Below are 16,966 nucleotides of genomic sequence, written 5' to 3'. Positions count from 1 at the left end.
ATTTTAACAATGTAAAAAAAATGTTGAATGCCTTTTCTCATTTCATTAAAATTAAAAAAATCTTAAATTAGAGAAATAAGATTAACTAGTGGGCTGTGCCCCCTGCTCGCTAACGCTCGCCAACCCCCGAAAATTGCTACACAATCTTATATGGTTTACTTCACAAAGCTCGCTTCGCTCTCTACTAACTTAGGCGCATTGCAAATGCACAAAATTCTAAGAATTCAAAACAATCATTCAAATCCATATAAAAAAATTTTTTAAAAAAAAATTGCATCTTTTTAGTAAATATTAACTCATTAAAATAAATTTGAATTCAAATAAGTGACATGTAATTCGTTAAACCCATTAGAAATGTGCAATAGTATAATTCATGATATAAGTCAAAAATCGTCAAATAAATTCGTAATACATAAATTCGTTAAAAAAGCGCTTTCGACAAAATACTAAAATAGAGATCTATCGACAAAAACTACTCACTTCTGCCTAGCTTAATAGTATGAGATTGCCGCAGCTGATGCTCTCTGGTTATTTCAGTTTCCGTTTTTAAAAGCGCTATATGTTGAGCCACCTCAGCTAGATTTGGCATGTGACATTTTAGCGGCAATCATTGGTCGAGAACGAGAAATAGTAACGTAAACAAAACAAAGCAAACGTTGCCACCGGCGGAAAAGAAATACAGCCAAAATTTGGGAGCCACGTAAAAGAATTATACATATTAGATTATTGGAAATTTTTGCTTTTCCTATGACTATTAATGACTCGCGATTGAATTTTAAGCCGTGATATATGGTTTAAAAATGCCTGGAATAAATAAATGAAGCCATTTTATGTTTTGCTTACACAAGGACACTGTCGTATTGACAGAAGTGCGCGAATACTATCTTCCCATCTGAAAAATCTATCAAATTATTGTCCGAACTCCCGCAGGAAACCCACATTTTCCAAATTATTCAGTTGTTAAACATGACTGACAGTCCATCCCCCTCTACAACAATAACAAGTAATGTAATTAAATAACGGCCGCTCTGTTTTATTGAAGCATTCGTGCACGCATTGGTCATTCACTCACCCCTTTTCTGCACATTACTTCCGCGATTCTGGACATCACCCCCAACTTTGTCCTCAAACATAACTGTCAATGTGTCTTGTACTGACGTCATTAACTATTCTGTGAGGGGCAGATGTCGTTCGAAATGCATTTTCCCTCTGAATTCAGATTTTATTTTCTCCCCCTTTTTTCGTCCTCATCTTTGCCATTTTATTTTGAGGACATTACCTAATAAGCTATCCCTCCCTTTGAAACCCTCCCCCCCCCCGACAAATACTGTAAGCGTCATACCTTGGCAGAAAGATGTTCTTTTATGGGAGTTAGTTAACTATGCAAAGCCACCTGTCTCTTGTCATCAAATAAATGACATTCGATTGTGATTGATTTGACAGAACCTGAATTTCTGTATGTAATGCATATTTAATCTGTGCTTCATGCGTCATCTCCATATATTTGAGCAATCGTGAAGCTGTGCATTTAAGAATGAAATAGATTCAGTAAAAACTAGACTACACACTGTGCAATTTAATATATTAAATAAACTCCGTTTGAAACGAAGATTTTTTTTTTTTTTAAAATTCAGTAGTGAAATTTTTTATTTAATGTTTCATTAACCCTTTACTGGGCCATTTTTTGTTTACTAAAGTTGTGTTAAAATATTTTTGGAATTAAAAACAAATGAAATTCATTTAGCTTATGGCCTAAAATCAATGTAATGTTTACGACTATTTCTTATTTCTTTGCTTATTTATTTTTTGTGGGAAAGTAGGTGGGAGTTTTAAAATGCTACCTGCTGCAAGGAATTGGACATGAACTTAAAGTTCTGTGCTTATAAATAACCAAATTTATTAATTCTGCGTTTTATAACTACAAATAAACTCGATGAAGAATGATCAAATGACCGAATGCTTAACACACAAGAGAAAATAGTTCCTCATTATTGGGTCTCGCTTCTTGACCGAACGCAAACTTTCACTATTACCTACATTTATGTAAACAATTGGTAAATGTTTAATATATTTTCTGAAGTTATCAGCAGGTGTCCGCACAAATCAAAGGTGGAAGAATAGCTTTCCGTTGACATTTAAATATTTATGAAGTTGGTGGGAAGCCTATTTCCGACGACTTTATAAAGGGTCTTCTTGACCCCTCCTTAACCTTTACTATTACCCACATTGATGTAAGCAATTGGGGCTTTTTTAATATATTTTCCGAAGTTATCAGCAGGTGGACCGCCAAATCATAGGTGAGAAAATAGTTTTCCGTCGACATTTAAAAATTTATGAAGTTGGTATCATATCATACTCTCGACAGCCTTATAAAGGGTTAAACAAGTTGTTATTATGAATGGGTATATGAAATAACAAATTCTGGGAATTTGTCCCAGTTTAGCCCTAGTGTCGGTGTTATAAGTGCATAGCACTAATTCTCTAATAATTTCTAGTGGTGCAACCTCTCTTTCAGACAACATGAATTTAACGTCTAGATAATGCAATTCAATGCCTTTAGATTTCCTTCTTTTTATTTTTAATTCCAAAATTTATGCTTCTGATTCCAATATTTTTAATTAAAATATTTATATTTTTTAATCCAATATTTTTAATTCCAATCTTGGTTCATCATGATCAATAAGATATGACGAACCAAGCTAGATGAAAGACAGTACAAAAGCAAAATGTCTTTAAATGTAAACAGATTAGCGGTTAGCGTAGGAATACCTTTGGGAAGTTTATTGTTACCCTCACTATTTAAAATAAATGCAGGTTAGTTCCATGCAAGGAAAACAAGTTGTTACCAAATATCTCAAGATTTGAACATTGAAGGAAAAGCATACCAGAAATATATTTCTAAATAATTTAGACATAAAAATTTATAATTATTAATGCAATTATTATAATTGAAATCATTATAATTAGAATTGAAATTATATATAAAATTCATAAAGGAGTAATTGTGCAACATATATTTGATTTAACAATTTGAATTCTCAAAATAATGTTCACAATAAAAAAATGCTATTCCTCGATTTAAAAAAGGTTTTTTATTTTTTAAAAAAAAGTCTTTTATTTAATATTATAATCTGAAGGAAAGTAATGTATGAAATCCTTTTTAGTCAAATGAATGTTACCATTTTCAAATAAAGGTATAATGCACAAAATCTAAAGTTAAAAGAGTCTTTTTACAGTTTTCAGAAATCTTAAAGAATCTTTTTTTTTCAAAGATGAATTGCTTCAGAACTTCTTCAGAAAAAAACTTTAAGTACACATTCTTATGAATAGGTTCATTCTGCGTATTAAATTTTCTTTTCAAACATAAACATCTCCTTTTATGAATAAATGAATGAGCAAACTGCATCCAAAAATTTATTCAATCCAAAAGAAAGCTTATTTGCTTAAAATACAGGTCACAGTGATTTTTCAAGAAATTTCTCTTGGAAAAAAAATCAGTTTTTCTTTTAAGCAAAAAGGGTAAGAAAAAAAAAAGTGCCCCGCGCGTCAACAGTTTGGAATATATTCTTTGATTGTTTTCATTTTCAGCGCTCAGATCAAAACGATGAATAAAACATAAACCCTTTACATTTCTTAGCTTTCCACAGAATGAAAAATCGGCCATAAATTTTATCTCCCCGCTTACTGGATTCTTTCTAAATCATAACAAATCACTTTTTCATGCGTCCACGAAAGGGAAAAAAAAAATAGAGACGAAATCGGATAACATTTTCTCGCATCTTACCCCCCTTTCAATTCACCCCCTCCCTATAAAACTTTCTCCCATCCCAGAAGACAAGTGGGAGGGAGAATTCTTCCTTGAAGTCAATCATAGAGTAATGATTTGATAGGTAGATAGATGGAGAAGAATTTCATCCGGGAATTTGCATATGAATATTTGATGAGCTTCTTCGTCTTGTGTGGATGCGGCGAGTGAAAAAGTTGAGAGAGTCTTGTCGGAAGAGGAGGAGGATTTTTGGAAGGGAAAAATTTTCCCTCCAAAATACCAGCATCTTGGAAAGGGAAAAGTGTGTGATAGAATTTGAGGCAGAAAGCGAAAATAAGTGCGTCTGGGGGGAAAAGGTGACAGCGAAAATGGAACTGCTTTAAAATTTCAAAAGTTTTGAGTAGAAAATGAGAAGAGCTGGAAAAGATTTGTATTATTTACTGTGAATAGGAACCGAAAAGAGTTTTTAAAATAATATTTTAATTTGTAAATGGACGTCTGCAGAGAAATTGTTTTAAAATAAAGATCGCTCTAATAGTTTTAAAAATAATAGGTCCATTTTGTGAAATTTTAAAAATTAGCTACATACCCATTTATATCTTTAGTGCTTATTCTTTCGTATTCAAAGCTCAGCCCCGTCCCGCCCCCTAGCGGGGGCATCCGGGGTGAAAATTTATTGATCAACAAAAGGATACAATACAATTTCCAGTTTGAAAACAAAAGAAGATGAGAATTTACAATGATAAACATGAATAATAAAACAAAATAAATGACTAATAAATAAATATAATAATATTTAATGCTTATCCTAAATTTTAGTTGACATCCTATAATTTTAGTTGACAATGACTTGTATGCCTTAGTATTGAATAGAGACGAATTTGATATAGCATTACATGATTTCTTAAGTATCTTTGAATATTACTAACAACAACAATCTGAAAAAGAATACAGTATATAACATTGGATCCAAGAGGGTAAACAGGTAAGTGAAAGATTGTAAACATTAAAAACATTGGATCAAAAGGTAAATTAGACAAGCAAAAGCAATTTAAACGTAATAAAACATTGAAAACATAGAAATTGAACCAACAGGCTTCCAGAATATAAAATATAAAATATCATTGAACCAAAAGGGTTCCAAAGTTAAAAACAAATAAATAGCAATGAAGTGAAATGAGTAGAATTAAAAGAAAGCATTAAGAGCAATTAGCTGTTTGTGGCAGGGCAGGTGGTCGCTATGCAACCCCGAGAGATGTTAATTAGGTGCAAAGATCTAAATTTGATTCATATGAAGAGGGTCCATGAGATCGTCTGGTGTCATTATATCTACCAGGGTACGTTTAATAATCTCAGTGATAGCATATTTTTGTGCTTTAGATCGGAACCAAAGAGTCAAGTCGTTCATATTACGAAAGAGATTTCCTCGGAGTGTCCGGAATTTGTCACATTCGGCGATTAGGTGTTTAAGAGATTGATATTTTCCACAGTATTTACAGCTGGCTGTAGCTCTTATTCTTTCGTATTAAATTCTTCGTGATTGATACTTTTTCTATCAATGGAATCTGTATTTGGTTGTTGTCTATTCTTTTAACAGAACTACAACCAATAGTAATGCGAACTATTTTATAGTAACGGAATATTACCTAAATTAATAACTTACTAAAAGATTAGGTTTGGTTAGGTAAAATGCCTTTTGATAAATAATAAATTTTTTTATTATTTGCTTATAATAGAATTTATCATGTAACAGAATGAAAATATAACAGAAAGGACTTAGAATTTGATAGAAACGCATTTTACGAATAATAAAACTAAAATTCAAAGTAAAAAATTTGGAGCTGGTTAGAAAAACTTATGTTTTTATGCAAATGCGCAGTATGGAAAAAAATTCAAAACACCAACATAATATCAAGCTATCTACTTTTGATTCCGTAATTTTCATCGGAAAGTGAGTAAAGAAATAAATCAAATAAATAAATGAATAAACAGTAAATAAATAAAAAATTTAAAAAACAACAGCTTAGAATTATAAAGTACAGAAAAAGATTTTATTCGTTCATGCTACAACCTACAGAAGGAAACAAAAATATGGCGGAACAAAATATGCCTATGTAGAAAAAAATAAGGCTACAGTATCACGTAACTATTGCCTTTTAGTTTTGGTAGAGGGAAATGTGACTGGTTGTTAGGAAAGAAACTTAAAGAATAGAAATGTCATAGCCAGACGCTAATAACTTGAGTGGAATAAATCTATCAATTGTCGTTTACACCATTCTTATTGGACGATTCATATTCACATCTAAATTGAAACATATTCCTATTGGCTGCTATCTGAGCCTGATTGATCATTAAGGAATTTTTAGTAGGCAAGTAAGTGAATTGATCTCTGCTTAGACATCTTCATAACGTTATGATGACGTCATGGTAGATCGCCCTTAAGTGTTGTTGTTCATGTTTAACATAAAAACAAATATCACAATTATAGAAAGAATGATCTTTTTTCAATCAGAAATCTAAAATTTATAGTCGAGACTATTAAATAGAAGAAAAATTAAAATCTAATAGAGATGTCTAAGTTGACATCACTTCAGTTGCCTGTTCACCGAAAGCCTGTTCAGTTGCCTGTTTATCAATGATCAATCAATTATTCGTAGCAACCAACTAGAATACGTTTCATATCAAAGTAAAATAACTAGTTGCCATTATTAACCATAAAATTACGGAAATTGTTCATTGTTAATAGCTTATCCTGTGGGTTGGACATCTCCACAACAACACAGAGGCTATGATTTAAAACGTATTAAAAAGCCTAGTTCTGAAACAGAAATTCGAATAGTCACTCAATGTGATCTTCCACTAAGCGTTCAAATCATATTTATAAAATCGCAAACTTTGTGAGTGAATTTTTTAAGTTGTTAGACTAAATCCTTTAATTTTAAAAATCGTTTACTTCGGTTAAGATATTTTACTCCGTTTTTATTCTTTGTTTACCGATGTAAATTTATCAAACGAACAGTACCGCTTTTAGCTCGCATGTCCTACTCATCGCAGTTTAAAATCCATTTCTTAATATAAAGCTAAATAACACGATGAATGGGAGACGGAAACGATGATCTTCTTTCAATCGCAAATCTCAAAAATTACAATCGAGAATGTTGGATGGAAGAAACAAAATTTAAAAAAATGGTAAAATCCAATAAGAACACAAAGAGTTAATCTTGGAACAAAAGGAACTGAAACCCGCTTACTCCGGGACAATAAAATAAATACTTCTCAATCTTTTTTTGAAAGGGGGAATGTGAGCAGTTTCCATATGAACTCGCTGAAGATAGAGAGCCATTAGCTTATGCTAATAGTTCCGCTAAACAAAGGCAATTTAGCAGCACCCACCTTTCTAATGTCTGCCCAATTTTATAATTTTCTTCCTTCGAGGATTTAATTGTTTTCCGACAAGTATGCTCCTCATTAATGGGGGAATCGAACCTATTACTCGTACCATCCCTCCAGCCACAAAAGAAAACTTTTAACTGCGATTCTTTTCTGAATCTAGCTTTCTCTTTTGTTTTAATTGTGGGGCATATAAAGGTCTTTTAAAAGAGTTTTGGTCGATACCAGTTGATACTTCCTACCCACCATTTTTTTTTCTTTTCTTCCTTTTCTGATTTCCACTGCCCCCCCTCTCCTTCTTCCGATTGAAGAGAGAAAATAATTCTTTCATTTTAAATTCTCGCCGTTAAACGGTGCAAGGTGTATTCTAAGCCAAATCCATCCCTCCATCTTCCGATAGAACGTTTCCGTTTAAAATTTCTTTTTCTTTGCTCATCTGCATTATGTGACGTTCGAATTTGAATCTTCTCATTTGTGAGGGAAGCTTGGATAATGAGGAAAAAGTTTTGAAGGGAAAGAGTAAATGCACTCGAGTATCAATGGTGACCGAAATTTTAAGCAGTATAATAAGAACTCGGCTTTTAGGTTAGTAATAAGTAGCTCTTTCCAATGTTTACAGTCCAAAAAGAAATTCTCTTTTTCGAATGCTTTGGTAATAAATTAAAGTCAAATATCAGCAAGCTTTTTGCATAATTCTCGTTCGCGTAGGGAAATAGAATTCTTAGAAAGAATGAATCTCATTTAATTTTTTTTTTCCATCTAAAATTTGCTGGAGCATAATTTTAAATGCAAACTACAATCAATGCTTTCAATGAAAGGAAATGTTTTTTAATTGTGAACAATTTCTCGGTTAAACTTTGCGTTTCTCTGCTAATTTTTCCTATTCTTTAAAAATAAACATTTGATCAAAAGAAACCTTTTTTGTTCAAGGATCTGTAGTTTTCTTAATTAGTTCCCTTCGATTACTAAATAGTTAATTAGCATCTAATACTAATTACATTCATTGATATAATATGCTATCGTTTTAAATATTCTGTTAAAGATCATATAAGAAATATTTTTAAAAAAACATGCATTCTTATTTTCGATGAAAAATTACTTTTACTCACATAAACTTTTTTTTTCTGTGGAATAATTTGCTATCCAAAAGTTTCTTAGATTACAATGGCGTTATAAGGGCGTTGCATTTAGTAGGTCAAATAATGTTAAAATTATTAATATTTGGGTGAAAATAAAAAATTAGAAAACAATTCCGAAAGCCTCTGTTATTAGAATTGTTTTCTTAAAATATCATGTTAATTTTCTTTTTATAATATTATTTTAGAAGAGATCAGAAAATGCACAAAAAGGCACTTTTACGGTTAAAAATTATTCCACAGAAACAATTTGTGAATTGTGATGCAAACTGAAAATTAATTTATATACATATCTCTCAAAAACTGAATTAATCAAAATAAATATAGCAGAAGTACTCCCTCTAAAATTCGGCCGATAAATTCTCTGGGGGTGATAAAAAGCTCGAAAAGGATGAAAGCTTACTATGGAACATGGGATCGCAAATCACGCTGATCACGTGATAATCAAGAAAAGGCATGCATGGCTTGAATCTAGAAAAAGCGGCCAGTTTCCAGATAAAGCTGCCAGTTGTCCATTCTAGAAAAGGCCAGTTTTGATTTCTCCTACCTAAATGACGCATGCAAGCACTTGTATGCTTGCATGCGTCATCACGCATTTCTTACTTGATGTTGCAACTGCACATTATGTCCTGAAGGTAAATAATCACTTCGATGTAATATAAATAAGTTAGTGTATTGGGCGCGCAGGAATAATTGCATAACCTCCTCGTTCGCTGGGTTATCCGTGCGACCTTTATTAATAATAACCTTTAACCAATAGTTTGTGTGATGATTGTGGTGACATCGGAAGAACTCACAACTCTGATAGTGGGTAAACATCAAAAACACACCTGACATCTTCGAGCACGGCTGATAATAATTTTACGTCGTTGTAGACTGAGAAATGACGTCAGCGTGTGTCACTTCATACAACTCTTATAATCCTTAATCAAATAATTCAATTTGTAGTAAGATGTAGTTTTGCAGTATCGGTTTTCCAGCGTAACGTCGAAGCAGGCAAAGGTCTTTCAGGATCGGTTTACGGAATCTTGTCTTATGAGTATGTTTGCATCTTCTGGAAGCCTTTTACAGTCCTTCTCCAAGAAATTTAGAAAATATAAGGTAGCAAATTGTTTATATTTTACCTCTAGATGACAATAAGCAAACAGATTTACTGCGGAAAATGAGAAATTTTGAGAAAATATGAATACCAAGTTTCTTATTCCCTTACTATCCTTAAATGCATAGCGATGTGGATCTGCATCGTGTTTAAAACCTCAAATCTTTTTATGTAACAATCTTTGTTCGGTATTTTTTATTATTTTTTTTATTTCATTTTATCGAAACCATTTTATTGTTTCCGAAAGCTATCTATGAAGAACTAGAATACAGTTTATTTCTTTAACTGTTACAATTTTTACTGTTGGCGCGCTATCTGAGTATACTTTCATTTCCGCGGGTGTTATGAGTAATACGATTATTTATATAAAAATTTATGTTTGAAATATTATGTTATTGTAGATAGTAGATTGTAGATAATGATATAGAAATACATCAATATGTATACTTAAAAGTTAAAAAAAAGCGTTTTTTCCCCCCATTAACTGCATCCTTTTCCCGATGTTTTCAAACATTATTTATTAAAAATAAAAATTCATGCATTTAAAAGTTAACACTTGAGGAAAGTAGTCAAACCACTTTTTTAAATTTCAATTATAAACCTTCTAAAAATATTTCTGTTGTCTAAAGCAGAAACAAAAAGCTTCCGTTTGACAGACTAGTCTTCATCAAAGATGACAAAACAAGATTTCTTCTCCAACCATAAATCAGAGGTTCAACTAGCTGCCTGATGCATTGGGGGAAAAACAAGAGAGAGCCCATCTTCCAAACAAAAGTTCGTTGATTGGACTGGATATACAGAAGGAATAACGGTCCTCCATTACTAATTCTGTCCCGGCTGGACTTGGGAGAAGGCCATGAAAGTTTGATGCCGGGCCTCTGTGGATGACAGGGGCCATTAGAACGCGACAACGTGATTCCAGAGAAGTGAGCTGGACAGTTGGGGCCACGATAAATTAGCGATGGTTGAAAAAGTGGTGGATAACCTTAGAAGTTGTTGCTCTCTTTTTTTTTAACCTTGTATTCCGTCTCTGTCAATTTATATTTGGGATTCTTTTGAGAAATGCATGTTCCTTTCGTAAGAGGATATTTTTTTAAATTCGGTAAAAAAATATATGTTAAATACCAACTAGTATCCTTTCGAAAAAAAAAGCAATATTAAGTATTTATTTGCATAATAAAGAAACAATGAGAATATTCACTGAAAAAATAAATCCTAATTAATTTTTGTTATAATGATAAGGGTTAGGATCTTTAACTTCTATACCGTGCCTTAAAAAGTTCAAGAACAACTAATATCAGATTTCTTTTATATATATATATATATATATATATATATATATATATATATATATATATATATATATATATATATATATATATATATATATATATATATATATATATATATATATATATATATATATATATATATATATATATATATATATATATATATATATATATATATATATATATATATATATATATATATATATATATATATATATATTTATATATATAAAATTGGTATATATATATGTATCCTACAGTAATGTACACAGTACCTTATAATTATGTAAGAGACGCTTTCAGTTTTTTCAAACTTAGCAATAAGATTTAAGGCTTTCAGAGGTTTGGGAGGCCTGCAATAAATTGCGAAAGAAAGCAAGTATTTTTGGACACCCTATGCCAGAATATCAAGCCATAAGCTTGTAACTTGTATTGATTACTTTAGTTGTTATTTTTAATAAGTGTATAAAATTTCGTAAACCTACAGTAAATATTAATAAAGATATGGATTTTTTTTTATAAAAAACTATTTCTTTTGCGTCACGTTCTTTTGTTATAATTTTATATATATTCAGTAGAATTAGACAAAATTTTTTGAGTGATTTAAAATTATTACAATTATTATGTAAGTATTTAAGGAAGTTGTTTCATACTGCGCATGAGCAGAAAAAGTTTAAGAAAGTTTTTTCATAAGTTTGTAGTGAATCGTATTTGGCAACTAGTGAAAAAAGTTTGATTTGAATACCTTAAAAATATGAAAAGTTTTAAGCAATTTTCTAAAAGAAAATCAGGAGGTGTCCACAAATTTTCTTTTGTATCATGAAGCATAATTTAATAACAAATGATAATACCTTACGAAAATTGTCCCGTTCATAATGTGATGGTATAAGGAAAGAAAACATACTTTAATGGAGGATGATCCTCCACAATTCCGGTCTCATTTTTAATAGATCTTGTTTAATAGTACAAAATAAAAAAATTAAAAAACCCCTTATCGTTTTGAGCTCTCTTTAAAAACGTACAAAAACCACTTAGAAGATTGCTTGAAACTTTTTAAATTTTTAAGATATTTAAATCAATATTTTTATTAGTTGCCAAATACGATTCACTACAAAATTTGACGAAATTTTTTTTTTTCTGTGCTTGCGGAGTATAAAAGAACTACTTTAAATACTCATATCTTGCGCAGTTTTCAACGAATTTTTTTAGAATTTTAAATCAATAATGCAATTAATTTTAAATTGCTGATTAATTTTTATTCTGTTTAATAAATGTATTAAAAAAGCTTAAGGCAAAAAAAATAAGCTTTTTCAATAAACATTTCCATATCTTCATTAATATTTAAGCTAGGTTTACGAAATTGTATGTAGTTATTAAAATAATAATTTGAGTAATCGATACAAGTTACAAGCTTATTGCTTGATTTTCTTGCATATATATATATATAATTTTTACAAATGTTTCTAATAATTTTTATAATAGTTTTCCTTTTTTTTTATCCCTTTTAATTTTTATTTCTTTCATTATATTCTTTGTATTTTACATAAAATGCGCGAGTTAATTATTGTACCATACACACTGCAAATTTTGAGAAATCAAATTTTCATTTCATTTTCAACTATGATGATGTAAATGAAATGATCTTACATCAAAGAAACTAAAATTAACAAAAGCTCCCATTGTTTCATTATTCACTTTGTAACCACTGCGGATTTTCATTCCCTACATGACGCGACTCCCAAGCTTTTATCACATTTGTGATGTATGAAACAATTTCAAGAAAATACTTAAACCGTTCTTTATACCGAATACCAAAGCCTGCAGATTTATGTAAAGTCCAAAAAATATCAAAAATAAAAAATAAAAGAATGTATATTCTGGATTGTTATTAGTTTCATGTTATTATTTAGATTGTTATTAGTTATGATTTTCTCGTACTTGAAGGTGTACTTGATTAGGATTTGAAAGAAAAACCGTAAACATGCTAATTAATTAATGCAGACCATATTCTAGAGGAATAAAAAAGACATAAAAGTGTACTTTTGCATAAATATATGTTTTTTCTTACTGCTTTCGTCCTCCAGCATGTTTGGGGGGAGGAACGATGTAGGGTCATAATAGTTTAGTCTAATAATTGGTCGATACTTTTAGCCCTTTAACCATAATTTAACTTTTGGTGTCTTTCGACTTACTACAATAACTATCTAAGTAATGTTAAAAAATTTGAAAATAATTGTAAAACTCATTCTTCAAAAACACATAGTAGCAAAATGCTTTTAATATTATTATTAATATTATTATTTTATTTAATAATGATACGAGAGATTTTAAATCGTAAGGCAACGAAATTTTTACAGCATCATAACCAATGTAATTTTAAAAGATATAATCCTAAATTTCTACAAATTTGATTAAACAGTTTTCGATTTTTTTAACTGTATCGTTCGTTCCTCGCCATGGAAGGCGCGGAAAGTGTCGCGCAGTTGCGCGCATTTTGCTCAGTGTGGTGAGCACCTTGTGACCAAAATCACGGAGGCGAGCAATAATACCGACGCCGCATTGCCACAGGCACCCGTTAATAGTATTTGCCGTATTAACCCTTTATATCACCGTGTTGCATATCTGCAACATACACAAAAAGCCTATGTCTTTGTCCCAACAAATTTTGAAGGACGATTTCGGCGATTGTCGGCCAAAACCAGTGCGCCAAGATAAAATTGAGCAATGGGGCACTGCCTTAATTGGGCTAACAAAAGAATCAGATGCAAATACCCAAAATGCAAAGAATTTACACAAACTATTTGTGAGAAATGTGGTGTAGGACTTTGTTACAACCAAAGTAACAACTGTTTCAAAAATTTTCATATGAATTAAAATCTTTGAATCTTTCAATCTTAGTGCCATTTTTCACAATGTTGCAGGAATGCAACAAGCACTTTTTGTCATTTTGCATAAGGGTGCAGAAATGCAACAATCAATTTTTTTACAATAATTTTTCTTATTTTATGTGGTAAATTTTTTTATTATTTTTTACATGCTTAGAATGATGTATTCTAATGCATGAGTAATTTTTATTAAAATCAGAGATGTTGAGATATAAAGGGTTAACACATCACACACAACAGAAAACAACACACAGAGAGAAACATCCATGTCTTAAGCAGGATTCGAACCCGTAGCCATTGGCTTCACAGTCAAGTAACCGCTCGGCCACCTGGCCTGCAGCTTTCGAAAAATGGAACTTTTGCTTATGAAGAAAAGAATGTTACTATTTAATTTAAAAGTATGTTTATAATTGGATTAAAGTTCGAAAAATTCATAATTTTGTAGTAAATCGTATTTGGCAACTAATGAAAAAAATTGATTTAAATATCTTTAAAATTTAAAAAGTTTCAAGCAATCTAAGTAATTTTTGTACATTTTTAAAGAAAGCTCAAAACGATAAGGGGCTTTCAAAAATTTTTATTTTCTGCTATTAAACAAGATTTATTAAAAATAAGACCGGCATTGTGGAGACATCGCTAAGATACATACTGGGTTGAGACAGGAATTTAACCTGATACCTCTGTGCTACAGAAAATTTGGTATACAAGGACTTCCGGCAATGGTATCCACTACATAAGCCTTTAAACTTCGTGTTTGATTCAAGCTCTCTTAGGATGGTGCAAATGACAGTGAAAGCCTCAAGAAGAGGATTGGCTGATTGACAATGAAAACACCAAATCCCTAAAGCAATTTATGAAATATGTTTTAATATGCCGTATTTATGAATAATATTTTTAGAAGCATAGTAAGCAACGATAGGCCATTCCTTTCACTAAATGCTAAGCAGAGTGGGAAATATCAGGTTTAATTTTAGTTTAAAACATCTATCATATTTAGCGCTGATTCTGCTGCCTGACTCCTCACTTCATAAATGATTACAAGAAGATTTTGACCCAAGCTTATTCCAAAATTATGCGAAAATTTTATGTGAAAAACCTTCAATGTAATTTCAGTGAAGATAAATATTTGCTTGATTTTTCTCAACATAATGCATTTTAGGAAGAATTAATTTTGTAAAAAATGGCATACAAGTAGGCTAAAAAATCATTTTAATATTGCGGAACCTTCCTTGCCGATTGATGTCACCCGCCAAACGCTTTGTAGAGTAGAGGGAGTGGGTTCGAACTGAATTTAACTTTACGATGTCCCTCTCTGAATAGTAATATCTGTCTTTCTATTCGACAATGGCTTATAAGCCCTAGTTATGCAATTGATAACACAAGCCTGTATGTGTAACTATAAATAAATAAATATTATAAAGCGTTAATATAATCTTTATTGTTTAAGTATTTATTGATTTCAGTTTTCTCACATGACGTGAAAATAAATCAAGGGTGTGTGTTTCTCTCTGAAATGTGTGGAGACTTTGTTTAAAACCAATTCATAAGCCGAAGTGAACGAAAGTAATCGGGAGGGATAAATATGAGGATCAGGATTGAATTTTCGCAATTCTGGAATTCTAACCTCTAAATACCACAAAGGAATTTGACACTCCCCAGAATTATATCAGAACTGCATATAGTAGCTCCTTGGCAAACTCCTTGCTGTTTATCCTTTGGTCAAGAGTAACTCACTCCAAATTATCTGAATTTTCCACCTCCAATCCAGTTTTTACTCAAACCGAGAAACTGGTGCTGGAAGAAATATAAAAAAACGGTTGATTCCAATTATAAAGAAGAGATAATTTTATTTTATTCTATAACCGGTGTTGAACAGCCGACCCAATTTTGAGTTTACGACTACCAGTATGCCCTGTAATTTTGAACCCAATTCAGACGACAAGGGAACTTCGGGATCAAGTATTGGGTTAAATTTGCCTTCTTGGAGGACTTTTTGATAGAACTAACCCGCACTTGCGTTACATGGAACGAAAACCTCTCATGATTAGCTTGGAACCGGGTTCGAATTCCAGTGACGGCTGGTTGATACGAATTCTGTACTCAGCTCGCATCGACCACAGTGTTGACTTAAAACACCCTCCGTGAAGAAGGGGGGACTGATCTCAGCAAGCAAATACACAATAAATACCGCTATTGAAGAAGACAATCTGTAGATAAAATCGAATTACTCAGCATGGAAGACAACTATATGCGGATATTGGCTTCCTACCACACCACAGGCGGATAAGCGCTTACACAAAGACGTATATCTTCGCAGTGTGAGATAAAGTCGAAACCTTAGCTGCTCTAGAAAAACAGTTCTTTCTAAGCCCGGATTCAATCTGAATAATCGCAACTTCATTAAAGAAGAAGTAAAACAATTAATCTTAACTCATTTATCACCTGGGATATTCGAACTGACCATTGCAGAAAAAGTTACAAATCACCTCAAAAAATTAAAAATAGGATTGCGGTACCTGTACTTTTCTGTGGATGACAAGAATTTATAGTATCACTGTATAAATGAAGAGGAAACTGGAATCGTCTTGAAGTCGAAAAAACTCCAACATTACCCTAAGAAAATCTGATCCAAGAATCCAAGAAAATCTGAATGAAATAGAAGCATGTGCCTAGACAGGAAGTTTAAAATTAATGGACGAAAATCGCAACTTCTAACTATCCAACATAAAAGAAAAACCTTCTTCCCCAAAAACCAAATTGTTCTATTTAACGAAACTATCCCCAATGTCAAAAGCACAAATATCTTGTTCTGGTTATAAACAGAAAATTCAATTGCAAGGATAATGTTAAATCAATTACTCAGAAAAATAACAGGAATTCCATAGTCTGAAATAAAAACAGTATGCCACGATCGCATCATATTGCGAAGCTTATAGTAATTTTTTTTTAAAAAGTCACAAATTATATTTATTGAAATAATTAAACTTCATAATTGTATTTCATGAAATTTTTACTCTAGAAAACTTGAAAGAAGACAGAAAGGTCAAGCTAATGGCCGCTTGTTTTTTTAGCCAAGCATCTTTATCTGAGCATTTCAGTTTGCATTCCAGTTACCAGAAAGTCCCACTCCTTAAAGTTAAAACTTCAAAATGGACAGGAAAAAGGCCATAAACAGTCTCAAGCACCAAAAAAATTTGATGATAATATTGATGGCCTAAAAATATTAAAAGTGATGAGTAGCAATGCAACCCAAAGACTGATAGTGAATTTTCTGAAACCAGGATTCTCACAATGAGGAATTTTTTTTTCTGCCAGTAAAGTAAGTAATTATTTTGAAATTCTTCTCTATTAGTGTTTTCTTCGTTTTATTTTATTTATTTATTTCTTGCCATAATTAT

Source organism: Parasteatoda tepidariorum, chromosome 3 (genome assembly GCF_982258835.1).
Source record: "Parasteatoda tepidariorum strain Cologne lab strain chromosome 3, Ptep-v5.0, whole genome shotgun sequence".
In the NCBI taxonomy this organism is placed as follows: Eukaryota; Metazoa; Arthropoda; class Arachnida; order Araneae; family Theridiidae; genus Parasteatoda; species Parasteatoda tepidariorum.
The sequence above is the reverse complement of the archived record's forward strand: the minus strand, read 5'-3'. Positions refer to the sequence as shown.